At 36.9% G+C, this 6,629-nt stretch overlaps 1 protein-coding gene across 4 annotated transcripts in view; it reads right to left on the bottom strand.

The window, feature by feature from the left end:
- Positions 1–6,629, bottom strand: part of LOC116736979 (ninjurin-2-like) — a 30,117-nt gene that overhangs the window by 10,494 nt on the left and 12,994 nt on the right. The gene's annotated exons all lie outside the window — the stretch shown is intronic.

The following is a 6,629-nucleotide window of genomic DNA, read 5'->3' as shown; positions in this document are numbered from 1 at the left end:
TAAAAATCGCTGTTGGCATTTACTAACAAGGCGCAATGTATACAGTGTTGTAACACAGCTAACGAACTGGAGATTGAGGTGATGTCTGACGTAGAGCTTCTAAGTGACAGCAAATCAAGAAGGAACATGGGAAACTTGAGAAATACCAGAGGCTCAAAGAGGAAATAGAGAGGTTTCAGAAAGCCAAGGTCACAGTGACCATTCTGTCGTCGGGTTATGACCCACGGACTGGGAGAGAGGCTCCAGTGGATTCCAGGGACAACGATGGAGAGCTCTTTCCAGTTAGGAATACTCCAAGTAACAGGTCTCTGGTAGAGAACCAAAGTTTGAAAAGGCGACCACAGACACTGAGGATCGTGTGGAGTTATATAAATATGTACATGTTTGTGTGTGTAACTGAGAGCTGAAAGTAAACTGCACTTTGACACAGAGAGCTGCTCTTTCCCTGTTTAGTTTCTGAGGTTGCTATTTATATAAAACTTGCTTTCTCACTCATCCAAAAGGCCCTTGTAAAACTTATATCTGGGCTCAGGGCCATATCACAAAATGTACACTATCTGTGCCTGAAGCTCCCCTATACACACACGTCAACATTACACATACTGATGATGTGTACCTGAATGAGGAGGATATAAAAATATTCTGTGGTGCAAATACACACAGATTCACATGGGAGCACCTCCTGCTCTCTGCATGCTTAGACAGGAAGTGTTCCTCCCCTGGACTCTAGTTGGACAGCATAACAGCCAATGGGAAGAGAACCTCGACTAGGAGTGGATCTCTGTTGCTCTTTATATACCGTATCTTATTTTCACTGTCTCTTTGTCTCCGTGCCAGTATATTTGACTATATTTAATTTTTTCCCCATGTGCTCTTTTTGCCTGAAGGCTTCGTCTTTCTCTTTGGTTTTTACGTAACGGCCCTTTTGGTTAAGGGAGTAGGAGGAAAACAAAAAAGCAGATGACGAGAAACAGACGACAGAAAAAGCAAGAGACAATTTGAAGGGAAGCAGAATAGATACAGCATCAGAGGCACGAGTGGGGCTTCTGGAAAAAAGTATCGGAAAGATTCAACACTTGACACTGATCCTTCAGGAAATTCCAACATTTGCTTTTAATAAAAATAATTAGAAAATGTGATTGCTATCTCAAATAATTCAACAACAGCTTACAAGAGGCCATGTGTTTTCTGCATTTTTTGTGTCGGTCATTTTGTGTAATTTGGGGATTGTTGAGATGACCTCTAGTCCTCACTTTGACATTGAAAAAATCAAGGAAGGGGCCACATTCATTTCCCCACACACATGCAAGCATATACACATGATTTAAGACCACTTTACAAACATGCAGAAGGCTAAGAGCTATTCACCCCTGACCTTTGGTCCGTAGCTAAAGTTTCTCTCTGTTTGGTGCCTTATAATTAGCAAAACTGCCGGCAGTGTTAAAATGGCGCATGCATTTGAGGAAACGACCCCCGCCTCAGTCCTTTTTTATTCACCTCAAAGGAGTTTGTTTTTTGTGAAACTATAACTGCCTGACCGAACGTCCAGTTACGTTTTTATGCTTTAAAACAAGTTAAACTAGAGTGATATGAAAACAAAAGTTGGTAAATACAAGATGCAGTTTTTAAATTATTATTATTATTATTAAGAAAACAATCCACACCAATCTAGCCCAATGTGAAATCATTTATTATCCTTAAACCCAATGACTTTTTGTGCAAGCCTTGGTTGTAACAATTGTCATCAGTTGTACTAAATAGCAACAAGTGAGTCTTGCATTGACATGGAGGAATTTTGCCCCACACTTTTTTGCAGAATTATTGCAATTCACTCCCATTGTAGGGCTTTTGAGCATTTAAAGTCTTTCTATGATTATGCCACAGAATCTGAACTAGATTAGTCCGGACTTTGACTTGGTCAGTTCAAAACCTTGGTTTCTTTTAAACATTGCCTGGTTTCTGCATTTGGGCCCTCAATTTCACTGTCCTTAATAAGTTGGTTTGGTTAGCTTTTTTTTTCCTTTTAAAAATGTAAAATAAACTACATTTTGTGTTTACTCGGGTTGGGTTCACCTGACATAAAAAAAAATAATATCAGTGTAACTAAAAGGCAAAAACAGAAGAAATCTCTAAGGATGAAACTATTTTTCATACCATTGCAATTAATTGCTTTGGTCTTTGAAAGACAGATGTAGAGAATCATAAACATAAACTTTAAGCGTGTAACCAGATCTTATGGAATGAGATCTTGTGATTTTTTTTTAATTCATTTTTTAAAAAACACTGAATTTTTCTTGACAAAGTGAAGTCTGTCTTGTGACTTCACTTTGGTGAAGTCACCTTGACAGCAACACTTTGGTTGCTGTCAAGATGTTACATTGTCAGGTGATGTTAACTTAGGCTATTATAATTGACCCAAAACATAAAGGCAGATACGTTAAATCTATGGTTGAGACTCTTATTTTGAAGTAAGAAGGGAAGTAACAGATGAGTTATCCTCTCATGTTTCCAACATAAGCCAGTAACACTGAAAAACCTACTTGACTTTTAAATTGCTTTTTGCCAGCATTGAAAATGAAACACTAACATATAACATACCTAGTATTTGTGAGCACTCGGAGAATACAGCGTAACCCTGCGATTCTTCAGATCTTTCTGTGCAATGTAACTCCAAATTGTTCACAAAAAAAATCATAGATTAACATTAACTTTTTAAATGACAAAACCATAAAGTCACGTTTATAAACTCAACAAACCTAGAGTTAAATGTTCCGCAGTAATAACAGATTCTTTAAAAGGCAGCTTTAAATTAGAAAAAAACTTTTATTTCCGTTTTATTTTGGGGTATGTGTGAGAAATAAAAACAATAAATAAATTGTGAACTTGCCAACCTTCAGTGATCTTTTGTGTCAGACCCCCAGCAGTGAGGCAGCCTCAGTTAAAGAAACACTGACCCCCCACACGGAGAGAAAACAGAGTCCGATTTTTACGGCGACTGGACTCAGGAAAGAACACAGGGAACCTTCTGGTCACCCGCACATCGGTTTCTAACTTGGACTTCCAGAGAGTGTCCTCTTTTCCACCATCTGCTATCTGAGAGGAGCAGAGGAAGCTTGGCTCTGATCTGATATCAGCTGATGCCCTTTCCAACCTGGGCCACATGATATGACTGAGTTTCCTATTTCAGTTCCTCACTCTGGAACTGGCTGCTTTCTGCTCTGCATGCTTGGGCAACCCTGTCGTTTACAGATTACATCACAACTGCACCGCTGAATGCTGCTTTACTTTAATTTGATCAGTCTCGGAATGTTATTTGTTTATCAAGATGTATGCTATATTACAGTGAGATGCTTACTAATAAGTCAACTTACAGTAGCTCAGTCTTGCTTACATGTGGGTGAACCATAAAATAGTGAACAAGAAAAAATCTGGACATAAAAACAGACATTTCAATAAAAACAAATCTGAGTCTTAATCAGGATTAAATATTAATTGCAGTAAGATCAATTTGTATGTGTAATTTGTACCACAGAGGTCATATTCTTACAGCAATAATAATAAAAAAAGAAGAGTAACGATAAATAATGAAACATAAAAATTATTGTATAAGTTATATCTAATTATCAACAAACACACATTGAAAACAATAATATTTCAAAATTTGAAAGCTATTTAAAGCAAACCTTAAAATTGTCAACAATAAAAGGTGAACTTTTTTCTCAAGTGACAGCTTTGAGTTTGGGTTCCAGTCATTTTGGGTTCTGATTATTTATTTCCATGTCCAGTTCGGTTCTGTGCCATTTTAGTCGGTACCTCTTGTATTTATTGTGTTCTGTTTGTGCATTTTACTTTATTCTCTGAACATCGGTGTTAGATTTGTAGTCTATTTTGTGTTTTTTTTGTCTCCTTCTCTCCGTCCCCCGGTCCAGTTCTCTCCCTCAGCTGTTCCTCGTTCTCCTGATGCGTTCGCCTGATGTCCATGTCACTGATGACGCCTCCTCTCTTCTTAAGAAGCTCCTTGGTTTCCATTGTTCATTGCTGGTTTCTTCTGTTATATTCTACATTGTTCCCTGTCCTGTGTACCTCATTCTTGTTGAAACTTTTATTATTAAATCACTTTTCTGCCCCAGAAACATATAAATTAAGCTGCTCAAACACAATCAATTTAATTTGTATAACTTCTAATAACAATTCTACTTAATTTGTGTAATTTTGTTGTTTTAAGCACATAAAAGTTTTTATGATATCTACTGTATGCAAATTTTCATAGCGATTCACAAGTAAGAAGTGAACGACTGCTTAAATAACTCTTGGACATGCAAGCAGAGGAAACCTCATCAAAGATCAACAAACATTTGTAGTCCATAAGGGCATAAACAATTATAACAGAGTCATAGACTGACTCAGTCCCACAAGTCTTTGCTCTCCAGCGTGAAGCAGCCACACCTTGTCGTCACTACATTTCCATCCAACACGACTACGATGTTACGCAAGTTGTAGAAACAATGTTAATGTAATTTGCTCCTAGAGTGGGTTCATGTTATTTAGAACATTGGGTAGTGATTAACATACCCACTCTTTTTTACTCTGTGCGTATGTCTATGAAGAAAAAGGAATTCAATCTGATGATCTTTTGAAAAGAATTTTGGTCTATTTTGGGATCTACTTTTGACTACACACACTTTAAACTGGTGCCTTGTGTGGAATTCTGTTTTCTTGCCTTTTAAACCTTAAAGCACTTAATTCATGTTTTACATTCTCTTTTCTTGGAGTAAAAGTTGATGGTATGTCGATTTTACTGCAATTATCAACTTTTGATGCCTTTATCTTGTGTGTGAAAAAGAGTCCATAAACACCTGGTTCTTCTGTCAGTCATCCTGCAGGAGCATGTTATGAAAGAGGGTGACGTATTTTAAATACTGTAATATGATCATAATACCCCTTGACAAATGTTAGACGTGTGTGTGTGTGTGTGGGGGTGTGGGGGGTGGGGGGTGTGTGTGTGTGTGTGCATTTAACTGTGTGACACTTCTTGTGGGTTTGTGCCAGGTGGATCTTGATTTCTATCGTATGCCAGCAGTGTGTGCACTTGCAGTGTTCTCAGTCCCACAGCTCACTGTCATGGTAACGTTACAAACATGATCATAAACACAAGTGTCTTCAGTGTCACTGTTGGTTTTTTTTTGGTAAAGTTTTGTGTTCAAAAGCAGGAACATTTCCCTGCTTCAAACTTTTTGTTTTATCTATCCATCCATTGAACGTCTCTACTTATGTGCCAAATGGTGAACTCTTGATTTTTAAATGTCAAAGTTACCTAAAGTATTCAGGACTCCAAAAAAGTAGTTTTTACTTAAAAATGTCTCGGTTACCATGACAGTGATTTTACTTAAATCTTTTCTACACAAATCAAGTTGCTTTGTTTGTTTCATTAAAATGTCTGGTGTGTATTTAATAGTTTAGCAGAGGAAAGAATAACAACAACAACAACAAAAACAACAAAAAAACACACCCCAAATTGTAAGTTTGGAATTTAAGGACAAACTTTGTATACCACTGCTCAGCTTTGTGCATTTCAGTCTCTATACATTTATAATGTTTAACGCCATTAACTCAGGTGAGGTTATTAAGGACACACAAAGTCTGAATCTTTGTTTTGTTTTTTTGGTATTAGTTTCCTTTATTTGTTTTTTTTTTTAATGTAAATTAGGCAGACAATATTTCATGCTCTTTAAACCTCCAGATTAGATATGATTCATTTCAGTTAATGTTGATGACATTATTTTTAAAACAAGAAAATGTTTGATGGACTAAAAGATGTTAGTTCACTGAACTGCATTGCCCGAATTCCACTATTTGTTTTATTAAATTTATTACAAACTTTAATAAAACCTAGTTTATTTTTAAGACTTAAAATCTTGATAACCCATTTCTTTGTGCCCCAACAGTTCTGATCCATCAGGGCCTCGAAATCAGGAGTGTTTTCCCAACAAGAAGAATCAGATTTAACCTTGACATCTTGCAGCTTCTTTTTGTAAAACTGTATGAGAAAAAGTGAACTTCACCGTGGAAACTTAAAACAGCAGGGGAAACAGTTTTGCTATTAATTTTCACTCTGTTTTCAGGTTTTAAAAAAAAAAACACACAAAAAAACCCAGATGCTTCCCGGTGCATCACACAGGAAAACATTTGTAATCCGGATTTTCAACTGAATTTATAAACACACATTTCTAAACATTGTTGGGTGATTTAATATCTCCAGCTGGTGTTTGTAGATCTGGCTCAAAACGGTGTGTGTGTGTTTGCAGCGTCATACGCTGCAGGATTTGAAACCGCCGACTGTTTAAAAAAAAAAAAAAAAAAATCTTTGCAAAACTTAACTGTTGAGATAGACATGTCAATTTGCACAAAGTGAACAGTGTGAATAAACAAAGGCCAACAGAGAGCGGTTCAGACATGTAGTGGAGGATGTTTAAAAGGACTTTATGGCTTTGTAATTGCACTCTGGTTGTTAAACGAGCTTCTCCCCCCTTGGTTTTATACAGAACCAACACAAAGCTGAAACAACTGCGGTCTACGTTGGGCATCAGGGAAATCTTTTGGCGTCAGATGCAGTTTCAGTAAGTGAAGTA

This window comes from Xiphophorus hellerii, chromosome 17, assembly GCF_003331165.1.
Source record: "Xiphophorus hellerii strain 12219 chromosome 17, Xiphophorus_hellerii-4.1, whole genome shotgun sequence".
In the NCBI taxonomy this organism is placed as follows: Eukaryota; Metazoa; Chordata; class Actinopteri; order Cyprinodontiformes; family Poeciliidae; genus Xiphophorus; species Xiphophorus hellerii.
Note: the sequence above shows the minus strand (reverse complement) of the source record. Positions and strands in the feature narration are given on the sequence as shown.